We start from the raw sequence: 17,883 nt of genomic DNA on the forward strand, positions 1-17,883 counted from the left end.
AAGAGGGGCGGGCACCCGGCTCCACGGCTGCAGCGCTCCCGGATCCCGGCAGGGGGCGACCTGGCCGCGGGAAACGCTACCCCGCACGAACCCTGGGCTCCCGCGGCCGGAAGTGCTGGGGGCGCGCGGGGGTCTCGGAGGCGGGGACAAAGACACGGAGCGGCGGCGAGGCCGCCCTGTGGCAGGAAGAGGCGTGCGCCCGGGTCCCGCCGTGGGAGTCTAGGTCGCACCGGGTGAGGGTGCGGGGCCTGGGAAAAAACCCTCTTGAGGCGAGCAGTGGGGCGGGTGGCGCCCCTTGACCTGGGGCGGGGGCGGCAGCGAGGACTGTGAGTGAGTGGATCTAGCTGGGGCCGCGCTCCGCCAGCGTCTCGCGTCGTGATCTTGGTCAAGCCCTTCCCCGGGCCCTCTCCCTCTGGGGAGAAGGAGGGGGTCAGTCAAGCTGACATCTGAGGCCCTCCCGGCCAGGCCTCGGGAAGCCCATCTGGCCTGTGGCCGCGGCCTAGGCAGGGCATCTCAGACCTTCTGGGTTCCTTAGGGAGCAGGTCAGGATTTACTTGGCTTTCTCTGAGCCCTTGGTTACAAACGTGAGACTTGAGAGGATTTAAAGGACTTGACTGTGTCCACAGAAGTGTGACAAAGGACAAGACATTTTCTGGAGCTTTTAAGCAAATGCCATTGTAAGGGAAGCAGGACTTTACCTCTGCCCTCCTAGGGTCTTTGGCTGGGCTTGAGAGTTAATTTGGCATAAGACAGATTGAGGGGAGAAAAACAGATTTAATACAAGTTTTACACAACGTGGAAACCCTCATAAGGAAATGAAGACCCTGAGAACTGGCAAAACCTAAATACTTCTTTTTTTTTTTTTTTGAGATGGAGTCTCACTCTGTCGCCCAGGCTGGAGTGCAGTAGCCTGATCTTGGCTTGCTACAACCTCCGCCTCCTGGGTTCAAGCAATTCTCCTGCCTCAGCCTCCCGGAGTAGCTGGGACTACAGGCGCATGCCACAATGCCCAGCTAATTTTTTTTGTATTTTTAGTAGAGACGAGGTTTCACCATGTTGACTGGCCTGGTCTCGAAATCTTGACCTCAAGTGATCCACCCGCCTCAGCCTCCCAAAGTGCTGGAATTACAGGCGTGAGCCACCAGGCCTGGCCAATTTTTGTATTTCATGTAGAGATGGGGTTTTGCCATGTTGCCCAGGCTGGTTTTGAACTCCCAGGCTCAAGTGATCCACCCACCTTGGCCTCCCACCCAAAGTGCTGGGATTATAGGATGTGAACCATCATGTCTGGCCTCATCTCTTGTTTTTTAGAAAAAGAAGGAGGATCAAGAGTGCCCTTCTTGCATCTGCTGTTTTTCAAGTGGCTTTAACTCAAATACTCAATGTGCCAGAGCAGCATATGTTGTGGTGCCATGTTCTGAACTCCTTCCCCATCCACCAAATGGAGTCACTGCTATCTTTTTGGGGTCCAGCCCATACAACTGTTATTTCTAAACTCAGGACAACTGAATCAGTAGGTATTATCTCCATATTATAGGCAAAGAGATGGGCTGAGAGAGGTTCAGTAACTTGCCCAGGGTCCCACAGCTAGGAATTACTAGAACGTGGACTGGACCCAGGCACTGGCTCAACATACCATTCCACAACTGAAAGTGGACTTTGAAGAGATCAGGACTTTTTAAAAAAAATTTTTATATATATAAAATAGAGATGGAGTCTCACTATGTTGCCCAGGCTGGTCTCCAACTCCCAGGCTCAAGTGATCCTCCTGCCTCAGTCTCCCAAAGTACTAGGATTATAGGCGTGAGCCACCATGCCTGGGTGAGATCAAGACTTTATGCTTTAAAATGCATGGTTTGTTACTTTAGGATAGTGGTTCTGAAACCACCTGGGAGCATGTATCAAAATTACTTGGGAGGCTGTACCCCTAGAGATTCTGATTTAGTAGGTCTGGGGTGGCTAAGAATGAGAGTTCCTGGGTGATGCTGATGCAGCTGGTCTTGGAACCACACTTTGAGAATGATTGCTTAGGCTGCTGAGGCTTGTGGGTTCTGATGGGAACAGGGCTCCAAGTTTGGCAGATGATCCCTCGTGGTTTTAGTTTTCTTTTATATCTGAGGCTACTGGTTGGGGTTTTCCAACCTTGTTTTGCCACTCCCTGGTGAGAACAGCAGCCATCAGCTAAACAGACATGTCACCCTATTGAAATCACAAGAGTCTTCAGAGGCACCATCAATTGCTATCAGAGGAGTAAGAAGCAATTCATTAGCCTGGGGATTGGTGACCAGCCTTCAGGGGTCACCTCACCATCTTTTCTTCATTGTGGATGCATGCAATAAGGGCCTCACCCATGGGAAAGAAGGCAGGATGTATCCCCAGAGATTCAGAGAATGTGGAATTTTAGAGCAGAGAAGGCACATTTAAAGGATTCTTCTGTACCTCCCCTTTCTCCCATGTTAGAGTTGGGGAAAAGGAAACCCTTTTGAAACCGCATAACCACTATTACACAAGTTTTCCTTCTTCCCATCTTAGATTCCACATTGTGCATGAACAGGCCACAACTCTGTGTGTCCAGATCCTGCTCTGGTGCATACTTGTACAATTGCGAACATGCTGCTCATTTGCATACCAGGTGTTCCAGGTAGAAAATCTGGAACCTCTACAAAGAGGACTGTGTTTTCAGTCCCGGGAGCCCTTCTTCTCATAGGGGAGAAATGGAGGCAACCAACCAGACTAGAAAATTCCTCTCAAAAATCCTTTTAGGCCAGGTGCAGTGGCTCACACCTGTAATCCCAGCACTTTGGGAAGCCGAGGCAGGCAGATCACCTGAGGTCAGGAGTTTGAGACAAGCCTGGTCAACATGGCAAAACCCCATTTCTGCTAAAAATACAAAAAAAATTGGCCTGGCGTGGTGGTGCGCCTGTAGTCCCGGCTACTCAAGAGGCTGAGGCAGGAAAATCACTTGAACCTGAGAGGCAGAGGTTGCCATGAGCCAAGATTGTGCCATTGCACTCCACCCGGGGTGACAACAGCGAAACTCCATCTCAAAAAAAAAAAAAAAAAAAAGTCCTTTTAGATCATTATTACCGTTGCCCATCTGAAGCTCTCTCTTGAGCAATGCTGTGAGGAGGGGCAAGGGACACAATTCCCATGTTATAGATGAGAAACCTCGGGCTCAGAGAGGCCAAACTCAGAGATGCCACCCAGCTGGGAAGTAGCAAAGCAAAGCTCTAACCTCGTTCTCTGATTCAAAATCCTGTGCTTTAGCTGCTCCCTGATGTTGAGTGTGGTCCCTGAGGAACAGAGTGTGTGTGTTTGCTGGAAGGGAGGATGGGCCAAGGGAGAAGAATGAAACATTACTGATTACCTATCTAGTGCCCAGAATTGTACTAGATGTGCTATGTTTACTAAATTTGATTATTCCACAATAGCCTCCTCAGTCTGTAGAGTTTCATATTATTGTCCCATTTCACAGATGAAGAAATAGTTTCAGAGAAGGTGACTTGCCCAAGGTCACACAGCTGGTAGTAGGTAGATTTAAATCTGGGCCCTGACTCTTCTTTTTTTTTTTGAAACAGAGTCTTACTCTGTCGCCCAGGGGCATGATCTCAGCTCACTGCAACCTCTGCCTCCCGGGTTCAAGTGATTCTTCTGCCTCAGCCTCCTGAGTAGCTGGGACTAAAGGTGTGAGCCACCACACCCGGCTAATTTTTGTATTTTTAATACAGACGGGATTTCACCACGTTGGCCAGGCTGGTCTCGAACTCCTGACCTCAAGTGTTCTGCCTGCCTCACCCTCCCAAAGTGCTGGGATTACAGGCGTGAGCCACCGTGCCCTGCCAGACTCTTCTCTTGATCACACAGTCTAGGACAGGGAAACGTGATTACCACTGTTTAAAGGGGGCTGACTCCTTGTCAATTGTAGTCATATAAATAACATAACAGGAAAAGGCAGCAGGGGTGCCAGATACTCATTAAATGTTAGGTTATTTTTTTTCATTTCTGACTCACACAATGAAGTTTATTTTAAAATTTGGAAATAAAACAGGAATAAATGCTACCAAGTGCTGCTTTGGGATGAGAGGTCATCTTGACCTGCTGCCCAAGTGCTCGTTTGCGATGAAGATGCAGTTTGTGATCGAGATGACCTTGCATCACAAACAAGCACTTGGTAGCATTTATTGCAGAACAACTCAATCTGCAAGTTGTTCTTCTGAGACTTAGAATCGAGGTAGATCTTTTTGTTTGTTTGTTTTTTGTTTTGTTTTGTGTTTTTGAGACTGAGTCTCGCTGTGTCGCCCAGGCTGGAGTGCAGTGGCGCGATCTCAGCTCACTGCAAACTCTGCCTCCCGGATTCACACCATTCTCCTGCCTCAGCCTCCCGAGTAGCTGGGACTACAGGCGCCTGCCACCACGCCCGGCTATTTTTTTGTATTTTTAGTAGGGACGGGGTTTCACTGTGTTAGCCAGGATGGCCTCGGTCTCCTGACCTCATGATCCGCCCGTCTCAGCCTGAATCTAGGTAGATCTTAATGACAGAGATGGAAGATCCCTCAGCCCAAGGTCTGGGTGGGACCATCTCTTAAAGTAAATGAAGCCTGCAGCCTGCCTTCTAGCAGCCCTCTGGGCCCCATGAGTCATTCCCCAGTCCTCCACTCAAATCCTTTACTATCCCACCTCTATTTTTTATCAGCTCAGGGCCTCTTGGCTCATGGGAGTCTTCTCTATCTTAGGGGCAATTCAAATCTTACTCTTATCTTTACCTATAAAGCATTGTGATCTTGGCGTCTTCCCTGACATGGCTGTGATTTGTAGTATGTGAGCAGTTACCAGGTCTGCCTCAGTCTGTCTCTCTGTCTCATACACACACACACCCCTAGTTTAACCTGACCTAGATCCTAGCACTGAACAGCTTGTCTCTGTTTCTCTAGCATTTTGCACATAGCAGGTTCTTAATGAATATTTGGTGGATAAATAAATACACACCCTGGGACTTATTTTTTTTTTTTTTTGTCATAGGGTTATTTTTCCCTCTCAAACACTAAGAAACAGGAGAGCTGGGATTACATGTTCATCTGCATCCCCAGACAGAGAGGAATCTCCCAGGGTCTAGCACATGGTCTTAGCAAATGTAAAACTAACACCCTTTAAAAGAGTACATTTTCCTGGACCTGTTTATAACATTTAATCAACTAGATCCCCAAATATTCTGACTTGAAAAATATTTTCTTACCGGAGGATTTAGTGACTAGTCCTTTAGTACAGAGCCAACAGAATGAAACCCCTTTCTCCCTTCCGGGAGCCTGACCCGCCCTAGAGCCTTCCCCGGAAGCTACTCTGGATGTGAGAAGTTATTGGATGGCTCAAATGGGACCCCAACTGGATGGTGACTGTCCCGTTGTTGAGGGAGGAGCGGGTCAATTTCCCCCACAAATCTGCTTCTTCTGGATCCTGTCCCACACACTCTTTTGGGTACCTTTGACATCTTTGGAGGCACCCTTGATTTTTCTCCTTTCCTCAGACCCCACACACTCAGTTCATTAGCACAGCCAGTCGTATCTAGAAGCCAGCCACTTTTTAGCACTCCATTGCTATCACTGTGGTCCAAGCCCCCCTCACGTCTCTCCTGTTATGGCCATATCTATCATGAAATGACCTAAACCAATTCATCCACAACTAGGTTCATTTTACTGCAGATCTCAGTAATCTCCAGTAATGAGTGATAGGTAAGGGTGTTATGTTTCCTTCCACAAACAAAACAAAAATGAGGGGATCTGAGGCAAGCAAGTCTCAGACTGAAGTCCACACCTTGTACCATCACTTATCAGCAAGCAGGTCCCCAACAGTCATATAACCTTCTCTATGAGCTCAATGAAGGCCTAGCTCCTGACCTTTTGCATATTTCAATAAGCTTCCCTCTTGAAAGATTTAGTTCAGGCTGGGTGCAGTGGCTTATGCCTATAATCCCAGTACCTTGGGAGGCTGAGGCAGGAGGATCACTTGAGCTCAGGAGTTTGAGACCAGCCTGGGCAACATAGTGAGACGCCCATCTCTAAAAAAAAAATACAAAAAATAGCTGGGCATGGTGGCACACACCTCTAGTCCCAGCTACTTGAGAGGCTGAGGGGTGGAGGCTGTAGTGAGTTGAGATTGCACTACTGCACTCCAGCCTGGGCAACAGAGTGAGACTCTGTCTCAAAGAAAAGGGGGAAGGGATTTCATTCAAGGAAGATGCAAACAATATTTAAGGGGCAAGATTTGAACAACCTTCAATTTGGGATCAGACAACTGCATCCTTACTCAGAAACTTGAATCTGAGACCAGATGGACTCCTAAGACCTAGACCCCATCAAAACTCCCTAGGTTTTTATGTCCTGTGTGTGTAAGAGCAGAGGTACTTGAACAACCCTGCACGTATCTAAAATACCACTCATTTGATCAATGGACAATTATTTCAGCCATCCATTTTGCTAATGAACAGACCTTCTGCTGCTGGAATGGCATCAAGACAGTTGAAGCCCTTATGGAAGGGTGTCTGGAGTGTGGGCTTCTGGGTAAAGTCCCAGCTGCTTCGAGAATGGCCTCTCTCAGGGTGTGATCGTGGGTCTCCTGGGGTCTCTGGGATCTTTGCAGAAAGTCTGCAAGGGCAACAATATCTCATAATAATACTGAGACATTATTTGCCTTTTTCATTCTCATTTTCTTACAAGTGTAGAGTGAAGATTTCCAGAAGTTATGTGGGTGTGTGATATTGCAACAGGTTGAATGAAGAAGCAAATGCGGAAATTCAGCAGTTTTCTATTTGTTTTTTGTTTTTCTTTTTTTGAGACGGAGTCTCACTCTGTGGCCCAGGCTGGAGTACAGTGGCGCCATCTCTGCTCACTGCAACCTCCGCCTCCCAGGTTCACGCTGTTTTCCTGCCTCAGCCTCCCGAGTAGCTGGGACTACAGGCACCCACCACCAAGCATGGCTAATTTTTTTGTATTTTTAGTAAAGACAGGGTTTCACCATGTTAGCCAGGATGGTCTCGATTGCCTGACCTCGTGATCTGCCCACCTCGGCCTCCCAAGTGCTGGGATTACAGGCGTGAGCCACTGCGCCCAGCCTGAGCAGTTTTCTATTAAGCCAAGCTCTAAAGACATTTGCAAGCATGTAAAACAATGCCACTCTTCTCACTAAATAGTTTTGTTTTCAAATACATGATTATTTTTCATAAAAATGTGTTAACTAAGCCAACATATAATGGTTTTGATTTTGCAGCGGGTAGGAAGAACCCATCGGGTGATTATACTTGCCAAGCTTTCAGTATCAGAGAGGAAGGTGGGGGTGTCTGTGGGGTGAAAATAGCACCCCAAATGTCTAAGATCCTCATACTTGGTTTTTTTTTTTTTTTTTTTTTGAGATGGAGTCTCACTCTGACGCCCAGGCTGGAGTGCAGTGATGTGATCTCGGCTCACTGCAACCTTGGCCTCCCAGGTTCAAGCGATTCTTGTGCCTCAGCCTCCTGAGTAGTTGGGACTACAGGCGCCCACCACCACGCCCAGCTAATTTTGTGTGCGTGTGTGTGTTTTTTTGTTTTGTTTTTATGGAGATGGAGTTTCACCATGTTGGCCAAGCTGGTCTTGAACTCCTTACCTCAGGTGATTCGCCCACCTCGGCCTCCCAAAGTGCTGGGATTACAGGCGTGAGCCACCGCGCCTGGCCAGATTTTTTTTTTTTTTTTTTTTTTTGAGACGGAGTCTCACTCTGTCGCCCGGGCTGGAGTGCAGTGGCCGGATCTCAGCTCACTGCAAGCTCTGCCTCCCAGGTTTACGCCATTCTCCTGCCTCAGCCTCCCGAGTAGCTGGGACTACATGCGCCCGCCACCTTGCCCGACTAGTTTTTTGTATTTTTTAGTAGAGACGGGGTTTCACCGTGTTAGCCAGGATGGTCTCGATCTCCTGACCTTGTGATCCGCCCGTCTCGGCCTCCCAAAGTGCTGGGATTACAGGCTTGAGCCACCGCGCCCGGCCCAGATTTTTATATTTTTTAAGAACAGGCTGCTTTCATCATCACTGGGATGAAAGTGATGGATGATGCTCATCATTTCAGAGCACTGAGAAGAGTTCTTCATCACACTTAAGGTAGTTCTGCAAGACCTCTGGGAGAATCCCAGTGAGCTGGGGTTCCTGTATCTGTAGAGGCCTGACATCATGGTTTACACAAAAGGAACAAAAACTACCTGGGAATCCCTTAACCTTTCCCAAGCTCCATCCTCAGGTCACATTGATGTCTCTGAAGGATCTTGTCATAATATGAACTGTCTTCTAGAGCTATCTTTCTGGCTCTCCCAGGCTACTATGGGTTGCTCAGAGGCAGGCCCTGAATGATTAGATGTTCATTTCTGTGTTTGGAGGATTGTTGGGAAGTTTGTATAGGGAGGGTTCTGATTTAATTAATTTCCCTGCATCTTCTGATCTTCTGATTAGCCCAGGAGAATGGGCGCTTCAGCAGGTCTGTGTTAGGCCATTCTTGCGTTGCTATAAAGAAATACCCGAGACGGTAATTTATAAAGATAAGAGGTTTAATTGGTTCACGGTTCTGCAGGTTGTGCAGGAAAACATGGCTTCTGGTGAGGCCTCAGGAAGCTTTTATTCACGGCAGAACTGAAACAGGAGCTTGCATAACACAGGTGGAAAGCAGGAGCAAGGGGGAGGTGCCATACACTTTTAAATGACCAGATCTCACTATAACTCACTATCACAAAGACAGCACCAAGCCATGGGGGATCTGGCCCCAAACACCTTCCACCAGGCCCCACCTCCAGCATTGGGGATTACACTTCAACATGAGATTTGGGCAGGGACAAATATCCAAAGTATATCAAAGTCTTTTGTCATTCTGTTAGCTTCAGCTTACTCAAACATCTTTAAAGATGTTATAAGGTGTCACATTAATCAGAGAGTCTTCTGAATTCTCTGTGGGAGTGTTAACAACTCCATTTTGCAGGTGAGAGAATGGAAGGTCAAATTCACATATCTGGAGAATGTCAATGTGAGAACTGGGACCCAGGTTTGCCTGGAGGATCTTCCACTATTGCCCTGGCACCTACACTGAGAATAAATGTTGTCCCTTTATAAGGGGCAGCTAATTCCTCTGTCCACCCCAGAGACTATGAGAATAGGCTTTCAAGTATTTACTCCATTAACCTTGCAGCCCAAGGCTCAGCTACTCCAGGAAGAGAGATGGACTGGGAGTCATTATCTGCTTTGAAGGAAGTTTTATCACTGTTTTTATAGCATCCTCTGAACTTGACCCATGGACTTAGGCAGATAGAGCAAAGCCAGTCCCTGCAGTATAAACAGATGGGAGATAAGTCAGGTCAATTTGATTCGATCAACACCCCGATGGCATTTATTTCCTTATTTCTAGGCTGGCTCCAGAGATGCTATCCCCAAATGGGCCTCTAGAGGACAAATCTTTTGGTGAACATTCATTAAGCAAAATAATGCACTTATGAGTAAAGCACATGGTGACTTGGATGGCGCCCCATTACCTCCCCAGGACAGAGTCCAAGCTGCTTGCCATGATAGGTGCATGTGGTCTGGACCCTGCCTTTCTCTACTTCTTCCCACCTGGCCCTTTGTTCCTGGTATCCTTTCTGCCGGGCACTCCTTTTCTTTCTCTTCTTTCTGTTTGGAAAATTGGCCTCCCTTAAGTCTTGTCTGCTTGTAACAATCTCTGCTGTTACCCCCATGACACTCTGTCTCATCTCCCCTAGTTCCTGAGGTACCCCAGGCTTACAGGATCCACAGACCCTGGAATCCATATTACAGCATTTGTTTCAGTGGATTGGGATCAACTGCTTGAATATTTACCCTCTAGATCAGTGTTGTTACGGGAGGGATACTGCTCCCTAAGGAATGTTTTGAGCTATATGGGTATTTTATGGATGCAATGACAAGAGGGTACTATTTCCACTTAGTGCCTGGGTTTTGGGGATGCTGGTGTTCTGTAATGCTGGGACAATCCTGCTGAGTGAAGAATGTCTCATGTCCTGCAGGACCTTGAGGAGATCAATCAGATACTCCTGTAGGAAACAAACCTGTTTATAATGACCTGAGTTTGGAACGCAACTCTGTTTTATAAACAAACTCTTTTTTCTGTGATCTTAACATATGTTCAATTGTCCAGGAATACAAATCAAGGGAAGAATAAAATTTACTATGTTCAAAACTTTAACAAGACTTGATCACCATTTTGGAGGTAACATCGGAGATGGCAACATGATTTGTGATTGAGAAAGAAGAAATTAACCCAGATGCCTGTGGCAACTAAGAATTTTGCTTCACCTGGACTGGCGCAGTGGCTCATACCTGTAACCCCAACACTTTGGGAGGCTGAGGCAGGAGAACTGCTTGAGCCCAGGAGTTCCAGACTAGCCTGAGCAACATAGCAAGACCCTATCTCTACAAAAAATTAGAAAGTTAGCTGGGAATGGTGGCTCATGACTGCATTCCCAGCTACTCGGGAGGCTGAAGTAGGAGGATTGCTTGACTCTGTCTCAAAAAAAAAAGATTTTTGCTTGACGCCATACAGCACACCTGTATTCATCTGCATTTGTGAATGTCACCATCACTGTGATTCATGGTCTATTAATATCTGCTTTTTTCGCTCTTATTTTTAAAAGTCAAAGATAAAAACTGTGGCCTGAATATTATCATACCTCTCTCAAATCCAAACTTGTTAAAAGTAGATGCAAGCATGTGACTGCTTCATAATGTCTTTTAGGGTATTAGGCCTGAGCATTTATGTATTGAAACACATTATTTTATTACAGTATTCCTTTTATTTCTCTTTCATATTACAGTAGCAGCATTATATTGATTTTGTTTTTTCATTATGTGTATAAGTGGTTTAGATTATCCATGAATTTCATTTCAGGATGGCAAAGAGGATATTCAAAATATTTGTTATAAAAAGGGAGCATCTGGCAGCATTGAGAACCACTCTAAGGTTCAGGAGGCAGGGACTTCACCTCCCCTGGGTCACTCCATTCTTCTTTGTGCCTAGCATAGGGTCTGGAATATCATAGATGCACAGAGAATCTTTTTCGAATGAGTGATGAAGGAATTGAGGCTGATACTCTGGTTTGGTAACCACCTAGGTAGGTGATGAGGCCCTCTGCTGAGATGGGAACACAGGAGAGAGGGCAGGTTTTGGGGAGAGTAATGAGTTCAGTTTTCATTGTGAAAGTTTGGAGAGCCCTGAAATTTCTAGGTGGCGGGGCCTGAGGGCCAGTGGCTCTGTGGGCCTTGATTTCTCTCTCAAGGCCATGGAAGAGTGGAAGTGCAAAGTCATAGTAACAATTCATCTTTTTAATCAGTAATCATTGCTGAGTCTCTCCATGCAGGATGAATAGACCAGTGAGAGCTGCCCATGAGGTGTCTCCCTGCTGCTGTGGCGATCTGTGTACTTGCCCAGACCCTCAGAGGCTAGGAGCTCCCTCCAAGGTAGGGGATAGAAATGCTTCATCTCTAGCCCCTCTGACTTCCTGTCGCATCCTGACATAGTAGGTGGCTCAGCAGTGACGGCTGGAGGGACCACACAGTAAAACCCATCTGTGGAAACACAAGTATTCAGGGTAACTTTTTTTGGCCTGAAGTCGCTGCAGTGGAACATTTGGGAGCGAGTTTCCCCAGGGCCCAGCTCCTTCCCGCTAGGCTCTGCCATGTCTCCTGTTTATTAACAGGGAGGTATGACAAAGGGAAAAATCTCTTGATTGAAGACTCATCTCAGACATCTTTTCATTCCTCCAGGGAAGCATGCAATTTTGGGCTTTAATGACATATGACAGGGCACGGGCAGTGGAGGTGGTGTGCATTTTAGGTAATACATGTGCTGCTAGAAGGTTGAGGTATAAGGACTTTTTAGGAACACAATTTTTATTGACAAGTAACATTTTAAGAACAATAAAGGAAATCAGAAAGAAAACATATATTCACAGCAGCGTCATTCATAATAGCGAAAACAACTCAAACGGTCATCAACTGACGAATGTATGAATAAAATGTGGTCTATTCATGTGATGGAATATAACTTGACCGTCATGAGGAATGAAGGACTGATGCATGCTATGATATGGATAAGTCTTGAAAACATCATGCTAAACGAAAGAAGCCAGACATAAGAGACCAGATATTATATGACTCTGTTTATATGAAATGCCCAGAGTAGGTGAATACATTGGGATGTAAAATAGATATTGGTGGTTACCAGGGACTGGGAGAGGGGAGATGGAAAGTGGCTGATGGAACAAGCCATGTGAAAAAGCATTCCAGGCATTGGGAACAGTAAGTGCAAAGGCCCTGCAGTGGGAGGAAGCATGGCCTGATTAAAGAATAGCAAGGAGGTAGGTTGGCTTCAAGGGAGACAAGGGAGTGGTGGGGGAGAAGCTCAGAGAGGGGCTATCAGGACTAGACCCTTTAGGGCCTTATGGGGCACTTCCAGGGCATTGCCTTTTACTTGGAGAGAGAGAGGATGTCGCTGGCAGTTTGGGGCAGAAAAGGATGTGTCTGTCTTATGTTTGAACACAATCCCTCTGGCAGGAGATGGATTTTAAGGGGCAGAAGCAGGGAAGCCAGTTTGGGGGCCACTGCATTGGTGGCTCAAGAGATGACTCTGACTTGGACCCTGGTGGCAGCAGCTGCCAAGGGGAAAAATGTCCAAAACTGAACCTATTTTGAAAACAGCTGATCTTCAAGCTTTTGGCCTCAGCAACTAGGAGGCTGGAGTTGAATTTTATTGGGTGGGGGAATTCTGTGGGAGGGAGCAGGTTTCCTTCTACTCTTTGTTCACATATAAAAAGAAGTTATAAGAGAACATAGATAAGAGTTTAAATTTTGATTTTTTTCTGAACATTCAACCATAAACATTTACCAAGATGCTAAAGTCTTCATAATAATCACTTAAAAAAATTTTTTTTTGGCTAGGTGTGGTGGCTCATGCCTGTAATCCCAGCACTTTGGGAGGCCGAGGCGGGTGGATCACGAGGTCAGGAGATCGAGACCATCCTGGCGAACATGGTGAAACCCCGTCTCTATTAAAAATACAAAAAAATTAGCCAGGCGTGGTGGTGGGTGCCTGTAGTCCCAGCTACTCAGGAGCCTGAGGCAGGAGAATGGCGTGAACCCAGGAGGCGGAGCTTGCAATGAGCCAAGATAGTGCCACTGCACTCCAGCCTGGAAGACAGAGAGAGACTATGTCTCAAAAAAAAAAAAAAAAAAAAAATTTTTTTAATTTTATTTTTAGAGATAGGGTCTCCCTCTGTCATCCCGGCTGGAGTGCAGTGGTGCAATCATGGCTCACTGTAGCCTCTTAACTCCTGGGCTCAAGCAAGCCTTCCACCTCAGCCTCTCAAGTGGCTGGGACTACAGTTACATGCCACCATGGCTGGCTAAATTTTTATATTTTTGTAGAGACAATGTCTTGCTATATTGCCCAGGCTGGTCTTGAACTCCTGGCCTCAAGTGATCACCTCGGCCTCCCAAAGTGCTGGGATTGCAGATGTAAGCCACCATGCCAGGCCACTGATCACTTTTGAAGGCTGCATGATGGTCCATTTCATTCACTTCCCCTAAATTACATAACCATTTCCTCTGTTAATCATTTAGACTGTTTTTCTCTTTCTTTTTAGTTTTCAAAATTAAGGATAATTGTATAATGAATATCTTTGTGTTGATGGCTTTTTCTTCCCGGATTTTTTTCCCCCAAGAGTTTAATTCTCAGGAATGGATTTACTAGGTGAAAGAGTAAGAACAGTTAATGTGTCTCTTGAGACACATTGCTAAACTGTTTTCAAAGAGATTGTGGAAATTTATAAGGCCAGCCAAGCAGTGCACTATACATTGGATGGTATAAGGCATTGCATTTTATTAATATTTTAAAATAAAAATAAATTTTTAAAGAAATTTGCATGCATTTGACTATTGTTAAGGTCGACCATTTATTTAAAAGTTTCTTTGGCTGTGTATTGATTATTCAGGTCCTTTTCCCTTTTTTGTTTTCCCGAGATGGAGTCTCACTCAGTTACCCAGGCTGGAGTGCAGTGGTGCAATCTCACCTCACTGCAACCTCCACCTCCCAGGTTCAAGTGATTCTCCCGCCTCAGCCTCCCCAGTAGCTGGGACTACAGGCGTGCACTACCATGCCTGGCTATTTTAAGTAGAGAGGGGGTTTCACTATGTTGACCAGACTGGTCTTGAACTCCTGACCTTATGATCTGCCCGCTTCAGCCTCCCAAAGTGCTGGGATTACAGGCATGAGCCACCGCACCAGGCCTATGTTTTTTGTTTTGTTTTGTTTGAGACGGAGTCTTGCTCTGTCACCCAGGCTGGAGTGCAGTGGCGTGATCTCAGCTCACTGCAACCTCCACCTCCCGGGTTCAAGCAGTTCTCTGCCTCAGCCTCCTCAGTAGCTGGGAATACAGGTGCCCGCCACCACGCCCGGCTAATTTTTTGTATTTTAGTAGTAATTTTTTGTATTTCACCATCTTGGCCAGGCTGGTCTTGAACTCCTGACCTTGTGATCCACCCACCTCTGCCTCCCAAAGTGCTGGGATTACAGGCGTGAGCCACCGCGCCCGGCCCCCCTTTCCCATTTATTTACTAAAGTCTTCATACCTTCTTCACCAATTTGTTGGGTCTTTTCCTAACTTAGAGAAAGGGATGAACCCTTTGCCAATCATATCTTTAATGAAAATAATATTTTAAATCAAGTAGGAAAACTGTTGAAATGAATTTGTTTCTTTTGTACCAAAAAAGAAACACTTGGTATGTGAATACTTATATTCTGTTTTGCTGATTTGCTCACTTAAAAATGGCTATCTTGATTTTATTATTTATTTATTTATTTATTTATTTATTTATTTATTTGCGGCAGAGTCTCACTTTGTCACCCAGGTTGGAATGCAGTGGCGCGATCTTGAATAACTGCAACCTCTGCCTCCCAGGTTTAAGTGATTCTCCTGCCTCAGTCTCCTGAGTAGCTAGGACTACAGGCGCACACCACCACGCCTGGCTAATTTAGAGATAGGGTTTCACCATACTGGCCAGGCTGGTCTCGAACTCCTGACCTCAGGCGATCCACCCGCCTCGGCCTCCCAAAGTTCTGGGATTACAGGAGTGAGCCACCGCGCCTGGCCTCTTGATTTTAAAATCTTTTTTTTCCCTTAGAGTGAAGCACACCTGGATTAGACAGTGCTTGTTATTACAGATAAGGGTGCACTTTCCAGATTCTTCTCCTGAGTGGCAAAGTTTTCCCACCATCTTATCCAAACATACCTTGCTGATGGTATCTCTGGGCACTACACAGTGCAAGGGACAGGGAAAAAGGGCTTTTCCAGAGGAGAGTGATCTGCATCTTGGAGGAATTCTAGAACATGTTCGAGGAATGGTGACTGGGGCTTCTGGAGCCAAGGGCTGACTCAGGGAACAGATCTCAGCTCAAGGTGAGGTCATTTTTTTCTCCTGCATGTCCCTCTAGCTGCTGACATTTTACCTCTTCAAGGACTGACTCAAATGCCATCTCCATTGTGGCATCTTCCTTGATCACCACCCAACCTCCCTCTGAGACTTCTGAGTTTCTCCCTCGCTAGATCTGGAGGGCAGCGGTGGGTCTTGTTCATTTTTTGTTCTCACAGTGCACTTGATAGAGACTGGCTTGGGAAGCCTTCGTAGGATTGGACTGGCCCTCAGAGGAAGTTTAGCAGGTAGGAGAACTGCCTTAATACTTAGGAAGCTTCCTAGTGTGAATGCCAGCATCATCACTTACTAGCTGTACTTCAGTTTTCTCATAGGGTTGTTGTGAAGATTAAATGAAGATTGGACAAAGTCAATCAATGTTTATTTCACAATCATTGAGCAGCAAGTATTCCTTGTGTACCAGTGTCTGTTCCAGAAACGAAGTCATAAGAGATCATCAAGATTATCTCTGGGCTTAAGGCATATCTTCTCTCTCTCTCTTTTTTTTTTGAAAGAGTCTCGCTCTGTCACCCAGACTGGAGTGCAGTGCCATGATCTCGGCTCACTGCAACCTCTGCCACCTGGGTTCAAGCGATTCTGATGCCTCAGTCTCCTGAGTCGCTGGGATTACAGGCATGTGCCACCACACCCAGCTAATTTTTGTATTTTCAGTAGAGACAGGGTTTCGCCATGTTGGTCAGGCTGGTCTCCAACTCCTGACTTCAAGTGATCCACCTGCATTGGCCACCCAAAGTGCTGGGATTACAGGCATGAGCCACCACGCCTGGCCCAAAGCATATCTTCTCAATGGCACACAGCAGAAGAGAATGTGATGTTTCCCAGGAGAGGTGGGAGCCAAGTGCTAGAGGGCTCTGAGTAGGGAGCGGGGGACACATTTGTGGGTCTTGGGAGCTTTTACAACTTTTACTACTTCCGAACATGTAAGCTGAGTCTTGACAAGGAGCTGGAATTTCAGCCAGTAGAAGTGCGGCAACAGGGCATTGAAGCTGAGGGAATGGCATGACCATAGGCACAGAGAGGTAAAATATGGGAAGTATTTGGGGGCTGGCCAGCAGTCCTAGTTGGCTGGCGCTCCAGGTCTTTGGGGCTGGAAAGGGTGGTGGGAAATCAGGCTGAAAAAAGACAGTGGTGTGAGAGGAGAGTGCAAGGGAGCGCCAGGGGGTTTCAGAGCCAGGGCGAGCCCTGGTCAGAGCTGTGCCTGAAGGGGAAGACCGGGAGGGCAGCTTGGCGGGTGAAGAGGCTGTTATAAGAGCCTGTGCCCGAGGTGCTCAGACCTGAAGGAGGGCAGGGGTGACACACTGGGGATGGAGGAACTGTGGGAGAACACTTTAGGATGGGACTGTCAGGGCCTGATGAGGGGGAGAGGCCCAATGGAAAGGGGCTGATAAAAGCCCTCCTTCCTGACAAGGCCACAGACTTAGCTGCAGTTTATTATTTAGGTCATAAAAGCGCTTGGGATCACTCCTCTACTGCACTCATCACCTCTCTGGGTGGGTGGGCAGCTCCTCTCTGGATAGAACCCTTCCCAGGGTAGGGTAGCAGAGACTGGTTTAAACACCTGACCTCCCTTGGCACCCAGCTAGAGGCCTGGCCATCAGCAGGAGCTCAGGAGTTTGTGATGGACAGGGAGAGGACGAGGGGAAAGGTAAGTATGGATGTTATTTCTTCAGAGAAGCATTCCCTGATCTCCAGGTTAGGTTTGAATCAGGTTGCCTGATTTTGCCTTGCCATAGCTCCTTGCTCTTTTGCTTCTTGGCACAACAGTTTTAATGACATATGTGTGTGACATTTGATTGATGCCTGTCTTTCCTACTGGACACTAAGCCCCAGCACTTAAAACAGTGCCTGGCATCTAGTTGACCCTCAGAAATATTTGTAGAGCTAAAAAGACAGATTAGTAGTTGCCTGGGATTGAGGACAGGAGCGGGATTGACTATAAATGGACACAAGGAACATTTTTATATGCTCAAAAACTGGATTGTGGTGATGGTTGTGCAACTGTTTACATTTACTAAAAATCATCGAACTGTACATTTAGAGTGAGTAAACGTTATGATATATAAATTGTACTTCAATAAAGCTGGTAAAAAATAAATGGCCAGGCACAGTGGCTCATTTTGTGAGCCTGGGGCGAGCAGATCGCTGGGCTTAGTAATTATTTGATCCCAGGAGGTCGAGGCTTTGTAGTGAACCTCTTCGCGCTACTGCACTCTAGCTTGGGCGAGAGCGCGAGACCCAGTCTCAAAAAAAAAAAAATCAAAATTTGTGGAATGAGAAAATTATGTGTCTTCCTCCACGGGATTGTAAACTCTATGAGAAGCGCTATATCCCCAAGATCCTAGAAGATTAATCAGCACCTAGT

At 46.6% G+C, this 17,883-nt stretch overlaps 1 long non-coding RNA gene across 1 annotated transcript; it reads left to right on the plus strand.

The window, feature by feature from the left end:
• Window positions 1–48: 48 nt before the first annotated feature.
• LOC114679461 (uncharacterized) lies at window positions 49–11,975 on the plus strand. Its single transcript, XR_003731365.2, has 2 exons — window positions 49–233; window positions 9,412–11,975. It is a non-coding gene; the product is annotated as an uncharacterized LOC114679461 (long non-coding RNA).
• Window positions 11,976–17,883: the final 5,908 nt, after the last annotated feature.

The sequence above is a fragment of the Macaca mulatta genome, chromosome 7 (assembly GCF_049350105.2).
Source record: "Macaca mulatta isolate MMU2019108-1 chromosome 7, T2T-MMU8v2.0, whole genome shotgun sequence".
Lineage (NCBI taxonomy): Eukaryota > Metazoa > Chordata > Mammalia > Primates > Cercopithecidae > Macaca > Macaca mulatta.